This window comes from Halichoerus grypus, chromosome 5 (genome assembly GCF_964656455.1).
Source record: "Halichoerus grypus chromosome 5, mHalGry1.hap1.1, whole genome shotgun sequence".
In the NCBI taxonomy this organism is placed as follows: domain Eukaryota; kingdom Metazoa; phylum Chordata; class Mammalia; order Carnivora; family Phocidae; genus Halichoerus; species Halichoerus grypus.
Genome location: NC_135716.1, coordinates 119,929,729 through 119,956,682, shown reverse-complemented (window position 1 = coordinate 119,956,682; position 26,954 = coordinate 119,929,729). Strand labels below are relative to the sequence as shown.

At 36.7% G+C, this 26,954-nt stretch overlaps 1 non-coding gene across 1 annotated transcript; it reads left to right on the top strand.

Moving 5' to 3' along the window:
- The first annotated feature begins 21,658 nt into the window (after nt 1–21,658).
- LOC144382013 (U4 spliceosomal RNA) lies at nt 21,659–21,795 on the top strand. Its single transcript, XR_013448438.1, has one exon. It is a non-coding gene; the product is annotated as a U4 spliceosomal RNA (small nuclear RNA).
- Nucleotides 21,796–26,954: the final 5,159 nt, after the last annotated feature.

Sequence of the window (26,954 nt, the reverse complement as noted above, 5' to 3'; positions counted from 1 at the left end):
CTGAATTTGAGAAATTCTACATCATACTGAAAGCTTCTTATTGACATATATTTGTAGGGCATAGAAACTGGCTGAAGACCGTTTCCACTACACTCCAGCAGCATTCTCAGTGAATTGCCTGGCATAAATGAGTATAATATTTGGCAGAGACCACCACTGGTCCCCAGTGTCTCTTCTCTTCTTCTTGTATATTAATAGAATTTCAACCTGGGCCAGATAACAGTTTTCCAGCTTCTCCCCAGTTGTAACAACCAAAAATGTCTCCAACCATTGTAAAATGTCCTATGGGGATATTCTGTTAAGAACTGATTCTCAGCTGAATGTCCTTGGGCAAGTCAATGAAACCTTTGGAATCTCAGTTTACTCGAAAGTAATAATATGAATAACACTTGTCTCTCTAGATTATTATCATAGGCAGAATTTTAAGATATCCTTCAAGATTCCTGACCTCTGGTGTATATATACCTTCTCTCAAATATTCAATCAAACCCTAATCAACATGCTGGAGTGAAGGGATCTTTTAAGGTGTAATTAAGGTTCCAACTCAGTTGACTAAGAAAACTGTGCTCCCGGGACCTGATCTAATCAGGTCCAGCACAGAAATGGAATGCAACTCTTCCTGGCAGAAGAGATTCATTTGAAGTGTGTGAGGGATTCTATGCAAAGGCGATGCTCCATTGCTAGCTTTAAAGATGAAGGGGACCCTGTGTCAGGGAGTGTGAATGGCCTCTAGGAGCTAGACAGCCAGGCTGACAGCCAGCAAGGAAACAGAGAACTTAGTCCTGTAACAATGAATTCTGCCACAGTCAAATGAGCTAGGAAGAAAACCGTGAACCCCAGATGAGAACACAGCCCATCTGATCCCTTTATTTTAGTTTTGTAAGACTCTGAGTAGAGAACCCAGCCACTGCATGTTTGGACTCCTGACCTACAGAAATGTGAACTAATAAATGGGTATTGTTTTAAGCTGCTATCTTTGTGGTTATTTGTTACACGGCAATAGAAATCTAATAAAGTTATTATGAAGATTGATTGTGGTAATAATAGTTCCCTTTAGTAAATGTTATTATGCTCCAGAAAACTAGTAGGCATTTTAAAAGAATTATTTGTCTTTTCAGTAACTATTGCTAAATGGGCATCATTTCTCCTATTTTAAAGATGTAGAAACTAAGGCCTAGGGAAGTTTCACATTTGCTTAATGCCCCACAGCAAATAACAGCTAAACTAGAATTTTTTTTAAAAAGACTGCATTTATTTATTTGAGAGAGAGAGAGTGAACGTGAGCTGGGGTGAGAGGGAGAGACAGCTGAGCACAGAGCTTGACACGGGGCTCAATCTCACGACTGTAAGATCATGACCTGAGCCGAGTCAGCCGCTTAACCAACTGGGCCACCCAGGCCCCTAAACTGGAATTTAAACCCCAGCTTCTATGTCCTTTCCTCCGTGCCTAGCTTTGTTAAATATAAAGTGTTAGAAAGAAAAAAAAAGTATCCTCGTTTTATTTATTTTAAATATACCACAACCCGATCACAGTCTAGTGAACTCTGTGAGAGACAGTAAACACACAAATAACAAATTTGTGCAGTTACACACATCCTGAGGTTTCGTTCTGGAGTTCACGGTAGTGACTAATGCAAGACAAGTCTCACTTTCCAGCTTAATGGCACCTTTCCTTACCTGTTTTCTTGGCTGACATCTATGTCCTTTTGTGTTGCATGCAACAAGCAGTGGGCTCTTTTGAAACCCAACTATTCCCTGTCTTTGTTTTTCATGGAATATTTGAGAGAAGATTTTTGGACTTGCTAGATGTCAAGGAAAGGAATGCCAGAAGCCACCTATCTAAATGTCTACTTAAAATGATAGTAATTTTGGTAACTGTCACTTACAAGCAGTTAGTATGTGCCAGGCACAGTGCTAAGTGCAGGGCATTAGATAATCCTCAGACTATCCTATGATATAAACTTTATTATGATCTTAATCTTACAGATGAGGAAACAGCCTCAAATAGGTTCAGCATCTTGCATAAGTAAGCTTGAAAGACGAAAACAAATCCATGATCTGTTAGACTCTGTGCCGCACTCCCACGTATATGCTGTTCCTAATCATGGAATCTCACGAGGGTCCTCCAAATCTGCCCTCGGAACTCATGGGCTTTTTCGGGGCATCTCCAGATGAATGGGAATCTCAAAACCTGGTACCTGCTATTTACCATCTACGGAGTGTGTTTGCAGATACGGTTTACACAGTAATCTTCTGTGTACGCACGGAGTTCTTCAACAGGACTCATTTGGAATGCTGCTTCTGGTTTATCCTATGCCATGAGGGAGCCTTATGGCTGGTATGTGTCTGATGGTGAAGGCTTTTGTTGCTTTACCCATGGTTTTTCATCCAAATCCTTAAAGGCTAAGGCACTTTGATGCAGCTGGTGAAGATTAGGGTATATTGTAAGGCAGAAGGCTGAAAACAGATTTCTCCATGCCATCTGCAATGGCCATGCAGCTGTGGTGTCCACACACATCTGGAAAACTGCTGTAAAATAACAGGCTAACATTTGGCGAAGGGAGCAGATGGCCTTGTTATCAAAAGCAAATAGAAGCAGAGTCAAGTTTAAGACTAGGAAGAGGGCAACCACCACCACAACAAAATACGTAGAAAGGAAGAAGAGCAACTGACAGATAACAGCACATCACAAAATGAGCAAGGTGTGTGGGAAAGATGGCAAGAGAGTAGGGTAAGAATTTTTGCAAACGTTAAATAAAACAATAGGTTAAAAAATGCCTTGATTGTCACAGTAATGGGAAACTGTCGGAATTGTGCTTAGTGAAATCTAGTTCGTTTGCTCGACTTGGCAGTGGAACTGGAGCTAAAAGTTGCCACAGATAACATTTGGTGGTATGTCCTGGGGGCACTCCATCATTACTAATTGAGTAAATGACATTAACAGAAGAGATGGACAAGACTGTCTCTGCTCATTTTAAGGAATCCCACTGCCTTTTAAGGAATCTTGCCAACCTCAGCTTTTCTTCGATAAAAAAAAGAAATGGTGCTGGAAGTAGCTTTAAGCAGAACTGGGTCAATAAAACGGGGCAAACAGATTCCTTTTCTTAAAGCATGGCTACCCTGTGGTCAAGTCCCTTTCAGTGCTTTGTAATAGATTCTCCCAAAGCCTTTGATTTCTTCCAAGAAGTTTTCAACAAATGATTGATAATAGGATCTGCTCCTATAAAAGAGGCAGATTTCAGAGCTGGGAGAGAGAGCCCATTAAATGGCAGGATGAATGTAGAAGGAAAGCAGCGAGGCCACACCACAGTGGGAAGCTTGGTTTTGCTCTAAGTCATTGGCATAGAGCTCCTATTCTGGGTCTTGACGCTCTTTTTAGTCTTCAAGTAGGAGCCTCACAAGCATTCTTTTTTTCAGGTTGAGTTGATATTGAGGAAGCAAGCTGCTCTAGTTGGAGCCAAACCAGACAACCTGCCCATTCTGCTAATTGGATTTTGGGATCTGTGTTGGGGTAGCCGGAGCTGGAAGTTGATTCACCTCTGCTCCGATGCCAAATCCATTGGCCTAGAAGTACATTGAACCTAATGAAATAAATTAGCAAAATGGCTATGTCACGGACATTTCCAAAATGTATATCTTGTGGTTGCTCTCAGTGGGGGACTCTTTTATTTTTAACTGATCAATTAAACTTGTCTAGCTACATGAATAGTTCTAATTACTGAGTTTTCCCAGAATTAAATACTCTAAGTTAAATCAACTAACATTTAGGAAACGGGAGCTACTTCTTCTGCTTCTCTCCCTAAGAGCCCTCCATAGAATTAACAGTTAGGTGCTAATTGCAGATGATTAAGTGCTCACCAGTCTTGGAGTCCTTTCTTTAATATTAATGAGATGGATTAGCATGGAACATGTCTTCTATTAATATTATAAATGAATGTCTGCTTGGATCACTGAGTGCTGTTTTGTATTATAAGGAGCATTTAGTTTAAAGGAATAAAAAAACAGTACACTCCTAAAATGTATCTTCCTTTCAATTGAGACGTAAAATTATTGAGGGAAATGTTTAAATATCATTAATTTAGAGCAACCATGTAGCATTTTAGCAATAACCACAGTAGCAAACTTTTGCATAAAACTTCTTTCATCAGTCTCTGGGAGTAGGCATCACACGTCAAGCCAGAGTAGACTTTAAATTATTCCATAAAGGGGCACCTGGATGGCTCAGTCGGTTAAGTGCCTGCCTTGGGCTCAGGTCATGATCTCCAGGTCCTGGGATCGAGCATCGGGCTCCGTGCTCAGTGGGGAATCTGCTTCTCTCTCTCTCTCTCTGTCTGCCCCTCCCCACTGCTTGTTCTCTCTCTCTCAAATAAATAAATAAAATCTTTAAAAAACATAAATTATTCCATAAAGTATAGACACACACAGAAACACTCATCATTCCACACTATTAAAAGAAGTTGGTTGGGGTGCCTGGGTGGCTCAGCCGTTAAGTGTCTGCCTTCGGCTCAGGTCATGATCCCAGAGTCTTGGGATGGAGCCCCACATCGGGCTCCCTGCTTGGCGGGGAGTCTGTTTGTCCCTCTCCCACTCCCCCTGCTTGTGTTCCTACTCTCGCTAACTCTCTCTCTGTCAAATAAATAAATAAAATCTTAAAAAAAAAAAAAAGAAAAAAGAAATTAGTTGGCAATTCAGGACTATTTTCACATACCTGAATTCTCTTCCAAGACCACCGCTTGCCTATTTAAAAAAAATGCTAATTGATTTCCTTGGCCCATTTGAAAACAGTGAACTGATGCTTCCTTTTTTTGAAAACAGACACAGTTAATAATGACTTGTTCCTTCTTGCTTTTCCTAAGAAGATGCTTATTAAAGAGTAAAGCTATATTTCATACGTTGCTGTTTTAGAACCTACCGTGAGCTAGATTGACATCATCTCTAAATTGTAGGAAGGACATCACTCCATTTTATTCCACGAGGCTTATTCGTCAAGACTATTGTCCCTTTTGATAAGTGCTATTTAAGAAGTACCATGAGAAACATTGAAACATTTTTTTAGATCATGGTATGACCTAAAAATGACTATTTTAGCTCTTTTGTCAGTTGCAAGCATTTGCAAATGACAGAACAAAAGCTTGTGCTTGCAGAGCCTGTGTTAATGTAGTATGTACCACACTTTGATTAAGGACTTGATCCTCGGAGTCAAACTTCTAGGTTTGTCCTTTCTCTTTGACCTTAAAAATATGTACACATTTACCATTTGCCCTAGATAAATATGCTTACAACCAAATAATACCATGCAGTGACTACTTACATAGTAATAGAGCTGCTACTTGTGATTAGAATTTTATGTATTAAAAGTGATCATGAGTAATAGAGGATTTCTCCGATCATGGACAAAATGGGAATATATAGCTAACACCTAACATTTGCATATATTTGGTTTAATCTAGAATATGCATTATTTGTTGGTCAATTATATTTCTGTATAAATATATTCAGATGTTGTGATTGTTTTTACCAGTCTCAAACTTTATCTATATAAAATCATAATTTACGGTAACTATGATACATTATCTAGCAAGAATTTACTTGAAATACTTGGTCTTCTGAGATAGTTACAATTATTCTAACACGAAGATATACAATCTGCAAAATGAATTCATGAAAATTGTGGTAGATAGAATTCTAAGATAGTCTCCAAGATAGACGCTCTTTGGTGTGCACACCCTCTATAATTTCCTTCCCTTGAGTCTGAGCAGGATTTTTTTTTTAAAGATTTTATTTATTCATTTGAGAGAGAGTGAGAGAGAGAGAGAGTGTGTGCACGCACGAGAGAACACATGAGTGGGGAGGGGGTAGGGGCAGAGGGAGAGGGAGAAGCAGACTCCTCTCCTAGCCGAGAGCGTGATGTGGGGCTCCATCCCAGGACCCCGGGATCATGACCTGAGCTGAAGGCAGACGCTTAACGACTGAGCCACCCAGTCACCCTGAGTCATAAAGCGTCACAGAGATTTTCTCCTGCTGACCCAGAGGAGAGCAAATAGCTATGTTGTAAAGGAGGGGGCCAAGAGATAAGAAGGCCAGTCTCTAGGGACTGAGAGTGGTTCTCAGCAGACAACGAGCAAGGAAATTGGGACCTCAGTCATACAACCACAGGAAAATGAACCACTCCAGTAACCTGTGAGTTTGGAAGAGGGTCCCAAGCCTCAGATGAGATCACAGTCTGGGGACACTTTGAATTCAAACTGTGAAACCCTCAGCACAGTACCCAACTAGCCCGTGCCTAGAATCCTGACCCACAGAAACTATGAAATAATAAATTTGTGTTGTTTTGAGCCACTGAAGTTTATGGCAATTTGTTACCAGCAAATAGAAAATTAATACAGAAAGGAATTTGGTTTGATCCATGCAGAATAAATTTAATTGAGAACAGCCACTCTTTTCATTTAATGAGATCTGGCTGCAGACTTATAATAGCCCACAAAGCATGGTATCCTTCGTGGCAAATGAAAAAATATTATGGAGCCCCAAGTAATATTGCTAATTAAAAAGGAAAACAAGAGGTTCATAATTTCGCTTCCTTCTGTTCTTTGGATAAACACTATTATCATTGTCAATGACACTACCAATCACTCTTGGATGACTTTGGAAGAAACTGGTTAGTCATATCTCAGAATTTGATTCACTGTTCACAGGTTTCAGACTCATAAGAGATGCTAAACTTTCCCTAGATTGCAAAAAATGTGCATTGCCCCAAATACCATTGGGAAAATGTTGGATTAATTTCCTTCTATGGGAGTTCAGTCTCTTCTGACAATGGATTCTGTTCTCAAAGCCCTGGAAAAAGACTATAATTAATTGCAGCAATGTTTGTGTTACCCTCTCCACAAACTCAACATTCCCTGAATGTCCGCTCCTGAGTGTCAAGAGCAGACAGCCAACAAAATTTCTGAATATCAGTGATATTTCTCCCTGCTTCCCGTGGTTTCAAGGGTTCTTCTTGGCAAGATATTAAATCACACAGATATTTGCCTTTAACAACTCTTGGGAGTCCAAAGCCGAGAATCGTTTTATATACTGTAAAATTTGCTGGGGTCTGTAGCCTGGTGAGCCGGTATTTAGAGGGAATGGCTAACAGTGTCTGCCATTTTCTTTTTTTCCTTTTCTCTATGGGAAGATTCAGAATTTCCAAGTTCAGGTCAGAATAAAATGTGTGATAAAAGCAAAAGAATTATGCAATATAGAATCTCGGCTGTGCATCCTAATAATGCAATAGTTATTGCAGATCAACAATTACACACACAGACACACACACATACACTCAATTTCAGGGACACAGAGGCTCTCGCCTACGAATTTTTACTGTTGATATTATTTCTTCCCTCCCAGACTGTCATATTATCCTGCAGAGAGAAGAGCTATAGCAGAGGCTGTAAGAGAAACCGTCCCCAATCTATCTCCACAGTAAACCACCTTTATGTTATTTCAGAGAATACTCATGAGAATATGCTTTTGTGGCAATAGCCTACTTACAAGGCTGGGGCAACATTAAGTCATTAGTAAATCTGGCTTTTTCTTTCTCTGCTGAGAAGATGAATGATAGTCCTGGCTAAAGTTTCTTTAACACTAGAGATATTTATCATATACGTAATTACAAATTCTATACTTAGGTTATTGATTCATAAGCAGCATGAATAATCTCAATACAGTACACTGGCAACTATGAAGCTCATTTCATTGTGTCGCCTTTCCTCATTTTAAGCCCAAATGTCCACAAAGCATATTTTCTCCCATAAGCTTAAATCTGAAAGATTAAAATGGTATACCAAGTTCTGTTTTGTTCTTGAGAGAGCCCTAGAATAAAAGGCCCAAGTTTGAGGTTTAGATCCAACTCTTCTTGGCACCTTGAACTTTTTAAACTCCAACGGCCTCATCTTTAAAAAAAAAAAAAGTGAGGGGCGCCTGGGTGGCTCAGTTGGTTAAGCGACTGCCTTCGGCTCAGGTCATGATCCTGGAGTCCCTGGATCGAGTCCCGCATCGGGCTCCCTGCTTGGCAGGGAGTCTGCGTCTCCCTCTGACCCTCCCCCCTCTCATGTGCTTGCTCTCTCTCATTCTCTCTCTCTCTCAAAAAAAAAAAAAAAAAAAAAAAATCTTAAAAAAAAAAAAAGTGAAAAATAAAGAAACAAAGAATCCTTGGAATATGTCATTTAGGTCATAAAGTGGTTGCAAGAATCAAATGATGGATGCTGTACCTGCCAATTATGTGTTTGCTTTATGATCCAGTCTCTGCTCTTTACTTGCTCCTCTGTGTTGCAGGAAACTGTAAATGCTCCCTTGTTTTCTGACTTCATAGTTTCAGCCAACGGGAAGTGGATTTTAAAAATTCAATGAGGAGAGTTATGGAAAGGCCTGGGTATTGGTCTTCTGTTCCCCTTCTCTAGGTGGCATGTCTGGCTGGGGCTCCGTCTTGGTCCCAGCCTGCACCAGCCACCATCTTCCCCAAGGTCCCACCTCTGGTAGGACAGGTCTCACTGCGTTGGCATTCTTGCCAGATGGTCCCTCTTCCATGGTCTGGTGTTATCGCTTTCTCCTGTAGTCCCTCTAACCCTGGGAGTAGCAGCTTCTAGCTTCTGCCCATCTCTCAGTTGCCTCACCATCTCTTATATGGCTTCTTAGTTCTCTTATTAACTATGTACAAAATTCACTGTATTAAATTCATTCACTGTGAAAGAGCAAGAGTGGTCTGTGCTTCCTGGCTGTACCTGGACTGATACTGATGGGAAAACACTTCAAAGGTGATAAGGATTTTGTAAATGGGGAGTATTAGTACTAGAGTCACTTTAATGATTAAGTCATACTGCAAAGGTGATGTATTTAGTTAGTCTGCCATTTTGGCACTGTCCCATTATTACCTCCCTTTATGGACATGGAAAATCAATAATCTATGCTACAAAAATACCTATGAAATTATATCTATATGCATGGAATATTATGTTTTGTTTCTGATATATATACTTATATGGAAAAATGTAGAATTAGAATTGGAATATTTTGGCATGTGTTTGGATGTCTTTAGTGTGGAGCAGTGGGAAAGGTTGCAATTTCCTTTTAACTACCTTTCCTATTTCATCTCCTGATTTTGTTAAAGAATGTATTAATCCTCAGGGAGAGACTCATGAAAACAAACAGAAGAGAACATTAGAAAGAAATACTGATTTGGCTTATTTTGTCCAGAAACAAACTTATGACAAAGTTTTCTTGACTTAAGTATGTACCATCATCTATCATCTATTTACCTACTTACTTGGAGAATTCAGACGTTAGCTGCTTGTCATGGGCATGAATATTAACTTATTTATATGGATTGAAAAATCAAGTCAGTTTGCTGTGCTGGAAATTAAATCTGACTTGGCTGATTGGTTTGATAATAAATACTGGCTGTAATTCATACCAATCAGGTTATATGATGTGCAATTTCCATAAACTGAATGAACTAAATCAGTAACTCCAAGCTTTTGATGAAATTGTATTTAAAACGTGTGATAATAGAAGAGCATTTTTAAGTTTACCTAACTTTGTATTTACCAAGTCAAACAAGGTGCCTCTAAGTGGAAGAGGAACAGGTCTTTTTAATAGGTTTTTGGTAAAGTGTTTAGTAAACTCTTTGCTGAAACAGAGAAAGTAAAAGATTCTAATGACTGAATGATAGCATTTATGGAACCATTTGTGGCATTCAACAAAATAGAAGAAAAACCTAACTGAATTGTCAGCTAATAGATCATTAAAAATGATAGATCACAACGTGATTATTTATATGTACCTCAGAAAATGTTCAAAGAATTGAGTAGTATTGCTAAAATAAAACTCCTCCTATTCACATCTTCTTATTTCTAGGAACACATTTTCTCAGCAGATACATTTCGAAAGCAAACAAAAAAATAGGAATAGAATTGTTATTGATTCCATTATCATTTTACAAATAACTTGTATTCTTTTATGATACATGAACTAATTGAAAATGATAATCTACCCAATTCATTAAGAAATAATTTCTAGTAGTTTACTTTTTATATTTAATAAATAACTCAAATTGAATAATATTAAGCCAAAGCGATTGTGTACTATTAAGTCTAAGTTGGAGTCAAAGGAAATTTAATAAAAACATTTCAATTTACATTTTCATTTACATTTGTGACAAGGAAGATGAGCACAGAATGTGTTACATTAAGATATGATTGTATATGGTAAGTGAAATGGAATATGAATCCAAGAGGTAGAAGATATAGTATAAAATTTCTGATTCAGAGGGCGCCTGGGTGGCTCAGTCGTTAAGCGTCTGCCTTCGGCTCAGGTCATGATCCCAGGGTCCTGGGATCGAGTCCCACATCGGGCTCCCTGCTCGGCAGGAAGCCTGCTTCTCCCTCTCCCACTCCCCCTGCTTGTGTTCCTGCTCTCGCTATGTCTCTCTCTGTCAAATAAATAAATAAAATCTTTAAAAAAAAAAAAATTTCTGATTCAGAGGAAATCTTACTTAGCAACTTTTCAAATGGATTTGTTTGGTATCCAATTGATATGATATTTAGGTTCTTCCAGATACCTTTTACCAAATGATCTAGCTGTTTTATTTAAAAAATGTTCACTCTTAAAAAATGTTCACCAGAAATCATATTTTATGCAACCAATTAACCATGATGAAAAATCTTTTAGCCAGTCTTTTTTGAAGACTACCCATACTATGCTCTTTCTTCTCTGAACTGTGATTGTACTCATTCTGTTTATGTGTATCTGAGCACATTAATGCATTCCATCTTGTATTAACTAATTGTTTCCTCTTCCTCTGTCTTATCTCCGTCTGGATCAGCTAAGGTGTCCAGCATGAACTTTTAATGTGTGAGTCATCTAAAAACCAGATGGTAAACTCATATAGAGAAATATCATCTGATTTTTCATTATCTTTCTAACCTTCAGAGATTGCCCTATTTGGAGCCATTTCCCCCTCTTTTTGCTGCTGATTTGAATTTCCATAACCCCCACATCCTCTTTTACAATCTCTTAATCCCTCCTATTTCAAAGCATTTGAATTTAGGGTTGGTATTTGGTAACTACCAAGTGAATCATTTGGATCCTGAAAAATAACTCCAGATCTATTTCTTTTATTTCTCCACTACACAGTTTCAAGCCTGTTTTGACTTCTTCCTTTATGAGGGTATTACCGTGGCACACATCCCGATTGATAGGAGATCTCTAGAAAAGAATGTTAAATTAAAAATATCAGTTACTGGCTTACCTCTTAATGAAGCAGCTGGCTTAAGAAGCTTTAGATTTAAATGATCTGCCCCAGTACTATTATGCTGTCTTAAGTGAGGCAGTGCACCAACTTCTCATAAGTAATTGGCTGAAACTAAAAGTCTGAGGTGCCTCCATTAACAGATTGATTAGAGACATTATAGGTACTGGAAGAAGCAGTTCTTTTAGACAAAGTCAGGTTCAGTGCTTTGAACAGTCCTAAGACTGAAATTTATAAAATGAGTGTTAAATTAATTTACAGTGGAGCTCATACAGGTGATGAGAGAATCAGTGCCCAAACTGATTTGATGGATTGTCTCATTATGACCGTCTGTATATCAAAGAGTTTTCTATTATGTGACAAAATTCCCATAGTGCCCATTTATTCTCCTTCCATGAGTTGTGTTAGTGCCATCATGTCTTTCATTTTTTTTAAATAAAAATTTCTTATTTTACACACAGAAATCATTTTAGGTCAACGCACCATCATTTCACTTTTCTTGTGGTTTAGGGAACTTGTGTAGATTATCTACTCTTGTATCATCATAAGTGGATCCAGACCCCTGGACATTTCTGGAAGAACAAAGTACACTATCAGTCGACATGTTAACGTATATGTTTTAGTATGACCCTTGAAAGCTGAAATTAATCTATCAGTGAATTTCTGCACTTGAAAAGAAAAATGAATTAGTTAGTCCCTGTGGTTCTTTCCCACTCTGATTGTCTGTATTGTCACATTCTTATTTAGTGCTTAATGTGTGCCCAGAACTAAACATTGAGGTCTTAGAACAAAAATTAGGTATTTTATTCGAGAAGGTATTTACAGCTAAAAATATTTCACTTACGTTATCGCTTGTGATCGTCATACTAGACAGAATTGTATCGTTATTTTACAGATTTTTTTTTTTTGAAACACAAGTCTCAGAAAATCTAAATACTCATTTAAGGTTATAGGCCTCATATTAGAGTGACTACTGTCAGTTCAGAGTGGTACTAGGTTTTCTGCTACTTCTTTCAGTGCTTGCTTCACTATAGTAAATAATGTGATCCCTATGTTTAAAGATCCTAGGATTTTGTTGCAGGAGTAAAACTGGAACAGAAAGAAACTTGAGGGAATAACTGAGTGCTCAAAACTCATAAAATACTTGACATTTTATAGAATGGGTTTAACACAGTGAATTTACAGTTTTATTTTCTCTTGACCCTTCCAACAAATCAATAAAATAGATATCGTTATTATCATTTTACAGTTGAGGAGACTGAGGTACAGAGAGAATAGAAAGTGAGTTTCCTCTAGGTCATACTAAGAATTTACTTGAGCCAGAGTGTAATAAAGAAGAATAAAGGAATCGGCCAGGTAGGTTCTTACCTCATGAATAGCATTCACGATATGCAAACTTATGTCCTCAATACTCAGTAAGATGTCTCCAATGGATAGGAACCACAAAACTGCTGCGCTCCTGAGCATGAAATCATGTCAGAAATATTTTCTTTGCAATGTTTCTTGTCGCTTGTAAGCCTTGTTAATGTGTGGCCTATAACTAGGACTTCCGGTTAGTGTAACTCTGAGTCTAAGGTGGAAGTGAATTGGGAGATGAAGTCTCTTAAGATACAATAGTGTGGTCCCTCCAAAACTGTAACTGGAAAAAGACCATGAGGTTCCATAGATTTCAGAGTAAATGCTGTTAAAGTGGAATTCCAGGATATCAAACATACACTTATAAAAGCTTGTTAGTTACAAAGCAACTGTATTTCCTAGTTAAATAGCCTAGGGTCCTTAGAATGAAAAAAGATCTTAGAAATAAATCATCTGGGGCGCCTGAGTGGTGCAGTCAGTTAAGCATCCGACTCTTAGTTTTGGCTTAGGTCGTGATCTTGGGGTTGTGAGATTGAGCCCCATGTTGAGCTCCGTGCTCAGTGTGGAGTCTGCTTAAGATTCTCTCTCCCCTCCCTGCCCCCTGCTCTCTCTCTCTCACCCTCTAACTTTCTAAAATGAATAAATAAATCTTAAAAAAAGAAATAAATCATCTAATCTAATTTTTCACTTTTATAGAGATAGAAATTAAGATCCAGAGAGACTATAAATTGTCCAAGATTACACAGATGTTTAATAGTAAACTTGAGACTCCAATTCTGATCTTTAGGCTTACAATGATTTTGACTCAATTCAGCAACAATATTAGTTTCTGCAGATGACAAAGCAGTGTGCTTTGTGCAGCAAAGCTGAAGCATGGCCACACCTTCCTATAGGCTATAAGCACAGAGCAGTTTGGGTTCCAGTTTCTTGGGAAGTGTAAAGGTGATTTAGCCCTAGTCATTGGAGATTATAGAGGGGAAGGCAGATTTCCAAAAATATCTTAGGAATAAATTGTCACAGCAAAAGAATAAAAAAGAAAGAAAGAGGCATTGTGCTTTCTGAAAAATTTTAACACAGCTGTATCTGTTATTGGAGATAGTGCAGATTTCAGATCTGGTATACATTTATTCTACCAGTATTTATCACGTACCTCCTATGTGTCTAGAATTGTTTTAGGAATTGCATTTACAACATGAACTACATCTTGGCCTTACTGAAGCATTCTTGGAAGAGAGCAATGAATTTGGAGAGAAAGAAGAAGAAGGAAGACTTAGAGGCAAGGTAAAAGGAGATAAGAAGACAACACTAAGTATAGACCACCCCTGTTGACTTTTCGGCCACTTCTTTAATAACGACTAAAATTTATTGAGCACTTACCATGTTCCAGGCTAAGTGCTTTACATTTATTATTTTATTAAGTCCTCATAGCCATTCCAGTGGCCCAGTGAAGTATATCATTTTATTAATCCAATTTTGCAGGTGAGGAAAAAGGTACATGGAAGTTAAGTAATCTGCCCAGAGTTAGAGAGCCTTAGGAAATGCTGACATCCAGAGCCCATGTTTTTCATCAACAGATCTCAAAACGCTCACCTGTTTCTGAGGTTATTATTTGTTAAGGGCCCTCTAGGACCGCTGTGGTTACAATCACTGCTATCTGATTTTGGACAAGCTACTTAAATTCTCAAATGCAAAGCAAGAGTGGTTGACTAGGTAATCTCTAAGGTCCTTGAAAAGTTCTAACATCCTCTGTCCCTGGGTTTCATATAGGTCAAGTCCATTCTACTGAACATAGAACTGCTGACTGCTAGAGGGTATTATTTAAGGAAGCTAGAATATCCCATGTTCAAGCCATCTCTGCTCCAGATTTCAGATATTCAGTCATAATGTCTAAAGTTGCTGTGGTTAATTCACTCCTTCCAGTTAAGGCATTTTCTATCAGAAAATGACTCAAATTAATTAGCAACAGTTATCAAGTTATTAAGTCAACTGGCTCCTAAGGGGATGATGGTGAGGGCATTCATTGGGAAGAAGGACAAAGAAGGATCCACATTTGGCACACCATACTAAATGGTCTAGTTAACCACATCTCTGGAAACCTCGGAACAGGGAGTGATGATTTTAAGGAAGTGGTAGTTGCCAGATTCTGTTTCTGCCTTCATGATTTTGTCTAGAGATAGCCTTCATGCTTGTACAAGATCCACACACACTCTATTTTCTTTTCTTCTCCTCATCCACCCCCCCAACCCCATTCTGATGTAGAGCAGAAGACAGGCAGGGGTGTGCTTCACAGAAGCTAGTTTTCAACCTTTCTGAAAAAGAGATAAAATAAAAAAGAGATAAAGAGAAAAATAATAAGTATACCAGAGAAACAGCCTATGTGTGGGGAAGAGCAGTTGGAACACACTAGAAATTAAGAGACTTGATGATGTATGTCTATAAGATTATAAAAAGAAAGATATATCCCTTATCTTCAGTAAGAGGGACATGTAAAATGTGGCAGCAGTGGAGAGGAACAGACTTACAGGGGCTATTTAAGTTAAAAGCAAGGACAAATGAAGCAGAAACCACAGTGTCCTTTTTCCCCCTCCTGTTATGCATCCTATCAGGTCATTAAGTGGTTAGGCCTTTCCCTAAGGTATAGTCATCATCAACACCTTTGCTTACCTCAGTCAGCTTGGTGCCCCTGCTGCTACGGATATTAATGATGTTGTGAACTTATTTAGTGTAAGTGTGGCTTAATGTGTGTTATTACATTATCCATCAGTTGTACGTTGCCCTTAGCAACTGGCATAAAGTTATCTCTAGTCCAGTGCTAATTTTATATCTGTCTTTGTTGGGTCAGCTTTGCTGGTTTCTTTGCTTCATATTGCTTTCAGGGTTATAACTCATGACAGTGTTATAGAAGTCACAACCTTATTACTGTAACAATAAGCACTGATTGCAATAGAGCAATGACCCTTGGGTGCATGGGGTCATAACAACGGTCTTTTGTGACCTTACGTTTTTGTTCTTAAGGCATTCTTTTGGTAATATGGTTTAGTGTAGATAAAGAGCACAGATCTACCTTGTGTGAAATTCCTCATTTAGAGAAATCTATGCATGGAAGCTAATTTTTTGTTTGGATGTCTCTCTTCCTTTAGTGTTTGAAAACTGATTTGGGGATGTGTCTGAGATAGGATGGAAGGCTATACAGCTTTTCTCGGGTGAGCTTTAACAAAAATACCAATAAAATAGCTTGTAGACCTAGCGAACACACATAAATTAGAGAAATTTTGTAGTCTGATCATCGTGAGAAAATGTTATTCCTCTTTTTAAGGGTTGAAATCTGTGCTTGATTGGTAAAGCTTACAGAGAAGTGTATATTTTAGGCAGTCTTACGGTGCAAAAATCATTTAAAAAATTATTCATTTATTTGTTTGACCAAATGTGGAGCTGAGTGGGTGGTATAGGGATAAAGCCATTCAATCTGTGTGAGAGCAAATCATCTCAATTTCACATTTCACTATTTAACCTCTCTGGGTCTCTTTCCTCATCTGTAAAATGAGAAGATTAAACAGTTGATCTCTCAGGTCCTGCTTGGACTGATATACAAATGAGTGCAATTTCTTCCCTTTTTCCTTCTTATAGATTTGCAGTACGTGTGTGGGAGGTGGGGGGACGCTGGCGGGGAGGTTCTGTTACTCTGTCACATAAAGAAAACTGGTTTAGGAATAAAACATTGTGAGTCACTGTTGATGGTGATGTTATTACTATTATTATTATTATTGTTATAAGATTTAAAATAATACATGCTTATAAAATTTTTACAATTAACTCAGCTTTGATAATAATTCTGAGGTGTAACAGTAACTACTTCCTATACTTTACATTTATTTTTTTCTTAATGACATTGAACAAAATTGAATTAGATTCTTTTAGTAGACAGGGAACTTTCTAGTTAAATGGCAAGATGCCCTGCCAAAATTTCCTGGCATATATGTGCTCAATAGTTGATCCTTGGTGGCAATTACATTACCTATTTGTACATTACCTATTAGACCAGTAGTATACATTGTAAGCATGCAGTAGGAATTTATGTAATTAAATTGAACAGTGTCTCACCTCATTTTTGGCTTAACTGGTCAGTTTACCAGTATACATCCACTATATGTTTTGGCATACTAGGTCATACAAAAACTCTCCTTAAAGAATTTGTGTTCCCTGCCGCCTCCTTTATTTGACCCCTATAGTAAAGCCTGAAGATATGTTTCAGTTGCTTTATGAATACTGTTTTGCATGCTTCTGCATAGATTTGCATGTTAAATTAAAGGACTTTAATTCCAAGGTTTGTGATATAGAATTCAATTAATAAGTTCAGGCAAATTATTCCAATTATATTCAAAACCAGTATTCAAAGTTGACATTTGAGACTCAAGTTTGAGTATCTTCTTAGCTTTTGTCTCTTGCCATTTCAGCCCTTAAGTAAAAAGGCAAAAATAATGGGAAGAAAAAATTCTATGGCTTGACAGAACACAGATTATAAAACTCCCTTGCATAGAAAATTCCACAGATATTCAGCCCACATCTTTATCATGGTCTACAAGGCCCTATATGATATGCTCTGCCCCCAAACTTTATCTTGTTGATCTGTGCTATGGAGATCGCCCCCCAATCCCGATTCACATATTGAAGCCTTAACCCCCAAGGTGACTATATTTGGAGATAGGACTTAAGATGGTAGTTAAGGTAAAATGAGATCATCAGGGTGGGGTCCTGGGAATGGAGGCTTTTATAAGAAGAGGAAGAGAGAGATCTTTCTCTTTCTCTATGCATGCACTCAACAAGGAAAGGTCATGTGAGCATACAGTGAGAAGCTGGCCATTTTTAAGTCAGGAAGAGGGCTCTCACAAGCAACCATCTCTGCTGGACCTTGATTGGGGATTTCTGGCTTTCAGAACGGTCAGAAGTACATTTCTGTTGTTTAAGACACAGTACATTTCTCTTGTGGCAGCTTAAGCAGACTAAGAAAATTGTATCTTCTACTATCCTGTATTTACTCTCCCCAGTCTAGAAACATTGTCCTATCTCCTGTTCTTTGTGTATCTCATGTGTGCACCTGTCTGAGAGACATTGCACCAGCTATTTCTTCTGCCTAGAATTCTTTTCTGCCAGGTATTCTCCATGGCTGATTTGGTTATCATCTTCAGATCCTTGATCATATGTCACTTTCTCAATGAAGTCTTCCAAGCTCATGCTATTTATTGGTAAAACCTACCACCTCCTCAGCCTGGGCCCTCTTGAGCCCCTTTTACACATTGTTCCACGTTTTACTGATTAATTTCTATAGTGGCCATCACCTTCTACAAGCTATGCATTTATTTGTCTGTTATTTATTGTCTGTGCTTTTGTACTTTGTTTGCTGATGTATTCCACCCTTGCAGAATAGCACTTGCACACAGTAAGTAAAGTACTTGATACACTTTTGATAAATGAATGAACTTGTGTTTATAACAAAACATTTAAAAGATACTTCTTGGTAATGCTCTGTATATGCCTTACTGGACTTAACTCTAGCTCTATGAATTATATTAATTCACCTTTTATTTATTCATTCATCTATACAGCAATATTTCTTAAGTACTGTTAGGCAATTCTGAGAAGTGAGAATGGGAGGTGTGAAAGACAGGCACAGTTTATGATCTCATGGAATTTAGAGCTGTATGGGATCATAAAGATCATCTTGTCCAATGGTTTTAAAAGAGAAATTTTAGGAGACCCTTTAATCAAACAAATTTACATAAAATTTCAGACAGAACATAAATCAACAAACACTGCTTAATTGAAGATGGAGAACAAGTAGGAAATACACCATCTGGGCTTGGAAATCATGGATAACTCTTTTCATCTTATAGCTTGAATTCATGCAGGACATGAATGATTTGATTGATTTTTGGTTCCTGTAGAGGAAAGCAAAAACATACTTGGCTTCAGGGTTGTTGGATTTTTAGATCATGATTTTTCACTGTGATGTACTAAATCTGCACGCTCTCAGACACTGACTTTTTGAACTATTTGAAGTCATCTAAAGACTCAGAAGAATGTATTGGGTTTATTTTAAGTGCAATTTGCTGTTGTGAAGGTCTTTTATGTAGTAACTATCATTTGTAGGCTCCCATCAACTGATGCACGCGAACCTGGTGTTTTCTGCAATAATCACAAATAAATTGCATAGACAGTCTATATTTTTAGGGTATTTTTTTCTGTACTTTTCTGGAATCCTGAGCAACAGGGTTTGCGTGTCCTCATACAACATTCTTACCACGTGGGAAAGTTACAGCTAGGTCTAGGAATTCAGAAGCAGCAGTGACCTGGACCATTTTCCCGCTACTGGCTTGGGCAAGGACTAAAATTACTTCATGGCTTTTATAGCAATTTAGTTTTGAGACAATTTATTATTAAGAATATCTCAAAAGGTATTTCATGTCTTATCACACTTTACTATTCAAATTATAAACTTCATGTGAGTTAAAAGACAACTTGTGTTCATTTGTGTATTTCTATTTCTGTAAAATTCTATATAAAACCATTTATTCATTTCAGAAATGGCATTATTTAAAGTTCTCTGTCATGAAACACTGTTGCAGATGGATACTATAAAAATATGGAAAGAAAACATGAAAAGCAATACTCAAAAAGATAAAGTCCATAGTTTAGAAGAGACTGTAATATGCATTGCCTCTGATAACACCTCTATTATCACTTCTGCCTATTAACTATCTAGTTTCTACTAAGATAATCCTAGAGATAGAGATCTCACCACACCAAGAAAACTCAAACTCATTTCCTATTTAGGCTGTTCTCGTTTTTTTTGTTGTTGTTGTTTTGTTTGTTTGTTTGTTTGTTTTAAAGATTTATTTATTTATTTGAGAGAGAGAGAGAGAAAACATGAGCTGGAGGGGCAGAGGGATAGAGAATCCGAAGCAGACTGTGCTGAGCGTAGAGCCCGATGCGGGGCTCAACCTCACAACCCCTGAGTTCACGACCTGAGCCAGAACCAAGAGTCAGACACTCAACCAACTGCCCCACCCAGGCACCCTCTATTTAGGCTATCTGATAAACAGAAAGTTCTTCCTCATATTACTCCAAAATTTACTTCACTGTAATTATCCAAGACCGATGGACTGGAGACCAATTTTCTTCACTCTTGAGTCTCTCCTTCTCTAGGATAAACTTTTCTCAGTTCTTTTGCCAATTTTTGTAAGCTCCCTCTCCCATTTTAAGATATTCAATATTTTAATCACCATGCTTTGAGTTGGATGTGTTAGAGTTAAGATGAATACATTTCTTAATTTAGCTTCTTGCCTTCCTTGTGAACCTATTTCTGATTTATGTTAGCCTTCTCTGAACCCTCCAACGCTTGTTTTTGTTTTTATTTTTAATATATAATTTCCTCTATTTTATTGAGTAGCTCTACTTCTCTGATAAGACAGTAGAAGAGAATTTTTTAAATCCTTTTATCTTTTCAAGATGTTTAACCAGTTTTAATTTAAAACATAAGTTTCTTGCCTAATCAACTTTCCAGACCCACTCTGTTGGTATAACATCAAGCTAAAAAATGAATTATAAAATTTTGATTCCTTTGGTAGCTTCCTGTTTAAGTGTTGGGTCAACAGGAATATACCATGCCACCACGCTGGAAAAGGGCCAGATTCTGTCCGACAGCTTCTAAGACTCTTCTTTTTTTTTTTTTTTTTGCCCCTCAAGAATGTAATAGTTTTTCCTTCCAGAAGACTTAGGCAATCAGATGGTGATTGCCAACAAATTATCACTTTTATTAAGCTCTTTAAAAAGCCTGCTTTCTCTAGGATGTTTGCCTCCTCACATACGTTTGGCTCTTCCTGGAATGCATTTCTTGGGACTGTTCTCTTGGTTAAAATCTTTTCATGCATTTTTCAATGCTCAGCTCAGCTGTCACATCTATAAGAAGTCTTCTACGAAAGCTCCAAACTCCAGACCAGTTTAACTGTCTTTTCTCTGTGCACAGGTTTATCATGGAACATGTGATAATACTGTAATGTTATTTCTGGTGTGCTTGTCTATAGCTATACTAGATATTTAGCTTTTTGAAAAAAAAAAAACAAAATTATCTATTCAATTTAACATCAATAAAATGCCAGATTAAAGGCATTCAATAACTATGTGTTATGTTAATGTAGGAGTAGACTAAATTTGGATCTCATCTTGTTATTCTTTATTATGAAATATACATATGACAGCATATAAAACATGTGTCTATTACAGTTAAAAGAATTAAAAATAAATTTCCTTTTAGCTACCACATAGCCAAAGAAACAGAATATAACTAGTCAGTTAGAATCCCTTAATCTAACACCTCTTTACTAACAAGTTTATTCTCTTTTCTGAATATCATTTTGATCATCCTCTTGTTTTTACTTTTATTTTTTTTACATTTGTATTAAACACTAAATAATATAAAGTTCAGTTTTGTCTAGGTTGAAATGGATATAAATGGAAGCATATTCCAATTGGTTCATAATTTTTTCTTTAGTCTACCTAGATGTATATAGCTGAAATTTAATTTTGTACTAGTATATAATATTCCATTTTATGATATTTCTGATGCATATATCTATTTTATGCTTGCTCAACATTTTAACTATTCTAAAAGTTTTGTTATATTAAATGAAGCTTCCATAAACTTAGAAAAAAAGTTGCCATGGATTCAAACAAGATTTTCTTTACGGCATATAACAGAGAGTATACTGATGATGAGAATACACAAATGTCCAGCTTTAGTAGGTGATGCCAAACTGTTTCCAAATGGTTGTGCAATTATACACATCTCCTGGATAAATGAGCATTCCAGTCAACTCACATTCTAGCCAATATCAGCATTGTCCATTTCAGTTTTTTCCCCCAATCTCGTATATGTGAAAAGATATCAAGATGGTTTTAATTTGAATTTTCTTGCTTGATACCAGGTGGAACATATTTTCATATGATTAAGAACCTGTTCGCTTTGCACAGTGACAGTATCGTAGCCAATGAGGTTTATCCGAAGCGCGACTATTGCTAAAAGAATCTGTTGTGTTTTCCCCTCTGTGAAATGTCTGTTCATTCTTTTGCCCAATTTTTTACTGAGTTGTTTGTCTTTTTTTAATGATTTGTAGATATTAATTCTCTGTGCACTATATGTATAATAAATGTTTCCTCGGCTTGTCTTTTAACATTTGTATAGTTTGCTAATCACATTTAAGTTTTTAATCTACCTAGAATTGATTTTTGTACATATATGAATTATGGATTCAATTTCACTTTTTTATGGGTAGCCAATTATCTTAGGATAAATTATTTAAAAATAAATTTAAAAAAATATTCTTTCCACTGTGATCTATAATGTCTACATTGTCATAAATCAAATTTCCATATATGCACACGTCTGTTCTGATATCTCTGTTCTGTTCCATTTGAATATTTGTTTAGCACTTTGTCACTACACTGTCTTAATATCTTAGCTTTATATTAGATCTTAATATTTGTATTTTTTCTTTTTATCTTCATTCTATCTACTTTGATCTTCTCTCTCAGAATTGTCTAAACTATTTTTGGTCATTCAATCTTCCATGCAAATTTTAGATTCAGCTTGTTAAATTCCATAAAATTTTATGTTGGAGTTTTGGTTGGACTATCATTCAACTTAAAGAAAATATATTTTTATGGCATTGAGTTTTTCAGTCATAAACATTGGCTATATTTCAATTTAGTTAGATTTTTAAAATGTATTTTAATAAGATCTAATACCTATTTATATCACAAGCTTGCATTTTTTTGTTGGATTTATTTCTAGGCACTTTAACAGTTTGATATTAAATAGAATATTTTATATTTGAAATATATTGTCTAATATATTGTTGCTGTTGAATACAATTTAATATATCTGTATATTGATTTTATATTGGGCCATCTTGCTAATCCTCTTATTAATTCTAGTAACTGACATAAAGATTCTTCTGCAATTTCAATCTTGACTATCATATCATCATTCAATAACTATGAATGTTTTTTCTTCCTTTATAATATGTATTTATTTTATTTCTTTCTTGATATCTTATTGTGCTTTGCAGACTTCCGATCAAGGGATGAATAAAAGTCACAGTATTATTATTGATTTTCTTATTTCTACAAGTCCTTGGATCATTTTCAAATCCATGTTATCATTCTTTACAGTCTTTTATTGCATACTCATACTTTGAAGCTTGACTTTATTTCTTATTCACTTATACACTAACTCTGTAGTGTTCACAGATCCTACTTATGTAATGGGTTTCTTATTAGACGTTTCATCCTACAGTTTATTTCCTGTTCTTCTCTGCTCTCCATCAACACAAAAATCACAGGTTTTCTAGAGTTGGGCAGAAACTCAAGGGCCAACCAAGTGCCCTCCCAAATGTCCTGCTTTTACATTGTTCTTAGCTTCTTTGAATCTGTGTGCCAAGCCAATAATGAAATATATGCATGTATGTGTGTGTACATATATATATCTATATATGGATGCCTATTATATACCTATATCCTACTGCAACATAAAGATTTATAAGAAATATATATTTGGTCATTCAGATGACCAAAATGTATTTTTCAGCTATATTTGGTCTTCATCTGGAAAACCCTTCAGAGCAATAAGGGTGCAATGGGTATTTTATTATTAATGAAGATGATTTTTGGACTCCACCCAAGGGTGGGGACTGATTGCCCAAGGGTGGGACCAACCCTGTGATTAAGGCTTGAAACTACCAGTCCCACTCCCTGATGTCTGAGGAGGGGAGAGGGATGGAGGTTGAATCAGCCAATGGCCAGTGACTTAGTTAATCATGACTAAGTAATAAAGCCTCCATAAAAACTCAAGGACAGCTTTTTGGCCTTTTTTCAGAGAGCTTCCATGCTTGGGGACCCAGAACATTCCCATCTGCCGAGGAATCTGGCTCCAACCTCCATGAAGATAGAAACTCCTTTGTTTACAGGACCTCGCCCCATGTATCTCTTTATCTGGCTATGATTTGTATCTTTATCATATCCTTTAATACACTGGTAAATGTTAAGTATTTCCCTGAGTTCTTTGAGCTGCTCTAGCAAATTAATCAAACTTAAGGAGGAGGTCATTGGAAACTCTAACCTAGCTCATCTGTCAGAAGCACAGGTAACAGCCTGGGGCTTCTCACTGGCATTTGAAGTAAGGGGTAGAGGGCAGTCTTGTGGGACTGAACCCTTAACCTGTGGAATCTGATGCTATCTCTGAGTAGACAGTGTCAAAATTGAATTGACACCCTGTTGATGTCTGAGACTTGCTGAAAGTTGTGTGAGGTGGATCCCCTCCCATATTGGAATTGATCCAGGAACTCTAGAAGACTTAAATATAAAATATCTAGATGTATAATATATGTACCATCTCTCTCTCTCTCTCTCTCTCTCTATATGCACATAAATACATCACATATATACACATGCATTATATGTAATTCATATACATTCTCTATTATATGTGTAAATAGATTTTATACACACATATACACATATACACAAACGTATAATTTTACTCTCCAATTATGATTATTTCAGTCAGAAGCACTCAGAGTATCTGCCATACTATCAAATATGCAAGTCAGTTTACATTTTTAAAACTAGCACATTTATATGTTATAATCTAAGAGGTCAACAGTTACTGAGTAACATTGACTAGTTGACCATGAAGTAAGAAAATAGTTGAATCATCATTTTAAAGCCAAGCAAGGCAGACTATTTCAGAATTTGACTCTACTAAGTATTTCTTTTCATAATACTTGATAAGAACAATGATTTGCATTTGCATAGCAGTCTCATCTGCATTTGCTACTTTGATACCCTCGCCTATTCTTTGTGATAGGTTAGCCCTATCTCCATCTTACAGATAAGAAGGTCACTAAATGACTTGCCCAAGGCCAGAGAGCAGGAGAGGGATAAACCTAGGCGGGCAATCCTGGTACTTCAAATGCAGTGCCTTTGTCTCTTCAGCACTACTAACTCTCTGAACAGAAGAGATTTTTAACTTCTCTGCCTACGGCTATACTGTGAGGTGTGAGGTGTGTGTGTGTGTGTGTGTGTGTGTGTGTGTGTGTGTGTAAACAACTAATCGCTATATAATAGTCCTCCTAACAAATACTAAAAAAAGATAATCCCACTATAAGTTTGAATTGCAAAGTGGGCTTGTAAAGTGTGAAATGTGTTCAGCGCAGTACCTAACTCAAGTGCTTTAATTTCCAACCCATCAACTCTTTTTAACCACATATACAATGTTGAGCCACCTTTCATTTCCTCACCACAGATCTGTACCCTGTATAGCTTCAAAGAGGGCAGTTTGATTACCAGTCTATTAGATACATATGCACATCAAAAATAGACAAGAATTTCAGAAAAGAAGAAAACATGTTCTTATGGTCCAAGGGCAAAGGTCATTCACTCAAAGACAGTATACTGTACATATGTTATTTATATGCCATTTTTTTACTGTTGTTCAATGAAAAACATCTTGTTACCATAGCAACTGCCACATTGCATGCTATCTTTGAGACTACTACATCATTGTACTAGACACACAGAAAGACATTCACTTCCTTAAGCCATTTCAAAGTCGGTCATTTCGGTAAAGTTTAAAGAAAAATAATGAGTATGTGTTAGTTAGCCCCTTTTTATTGTTTTGCTTTAGAACCACTCAATTTTGCATGGACTTTATTTTTTCCTTAAATTTTCACTGATAAAGGGAATGTTGACAATGTATATTTCACCATGTGTTAGGGGACGCAGACAACTAAGCCTTTCAATGGGAAAAAAAAAATTATGATCTGGCAGTTCTGGCTAGATCACATCTATCTGTTTTTACATTGAGAAGTTCATATCCTGTCACAGCAGTGACATCCCACTGAACCATAATGCGCTGTTGAACATATGTGTTTTCATTCTTCAATACAGACTGTAGACACGCCATCATATCTTCTGCTTAATCCTCATTTTGCAACAATTGTCATCAAGTCCCACTGATAAGATATATCTTTACCTGAAAATGTATAGTAGAACCGTGTTGCCTATAAAATTTTATTTTGGTCAAATGAACCATAATTATAGCTAGTAGTGGAAAATTACACTAACAATAATAATCACTAATGTTTGTTGTTTTCTATATGCCAACCACTGTGCTAGTACTTTATTCATTATCTATTTTAATCTTCAAATGATTAAATGAAATTGATGCTATTATTATGCCATGTTCTAGATGCTGAAACTGAGGCTCACAAAGTTAAATAATTTCCCCAAGTGGCAGATCTGGGTTTCCCATTCACATCACTCTGGCCCCAAGGCACAAGCTCTCTACCTTTGTGCTATTTTGAGTTCCTTGCTAGACAGGCTGGTAAAACTTTTTGAAAGGAAAAAAAAAGGAACTTTTTATTCATCTAACATTTTCATAATAATTTCTTAATTTAATTTAAGAGTTCTGATATTTTTAAGAGTAAAATCTTGCAAAATCACAACAATGAAATGGTGAAACTAAGTACTTATAAATGGTACTCCAATCAGATTAAACATCCTTGGTTCTACTCCACATACTCCCTTGTCATTTTAATAGTGTTTCCTTCAATTCTCTACATCATTCATCTAAGAACCATAGCGATTATGATAAGAGGCTTATGCTAACTCTTAGTAAAATTGTTAGGCGGTCTTGGATTTTTGTCAAAAATATTTGCTATATCCCTCAAACAGTAAAATTTCTGACATAAGTTAGAAATGAGGCCAACCAAGTCAACATAATAGGACCGAAGGATTCCTAGAAGAGTTCAAGGGACTCCAGGTCTGAGATGACATTGTGGTTTAGATCACACAGTAAAAGTGGACCTCATATCTCTAACAGTGGAACATCTACTTGGATATGCTACCTTCTATAAATTGCAATTGTAAACTCTATTAACATCATTTTATTACAAATGCAGACGTAAGAAAGTCAGGAATTGAGAAAGTTGAGATTCACTATGTCACGCCCACAAAGTATAAGCACTCTGTGACTACAGGAAGACAATTAAAAACTTTGTAGCTGAAAATAATATGAAATACAAGGACAGCACCCCATGTATTTAAAATCCTTTTTTGTTCATATTACCTGTGTGACTCTAGCAATCCACTAATTAAATTATTTTGATTTTATATTTAAAATTTTAGTTGACAACCTAGACTAAATTACCTATTATATAAATTATGTCTTAAAAACAAAAAATAATTTTTAGATAAT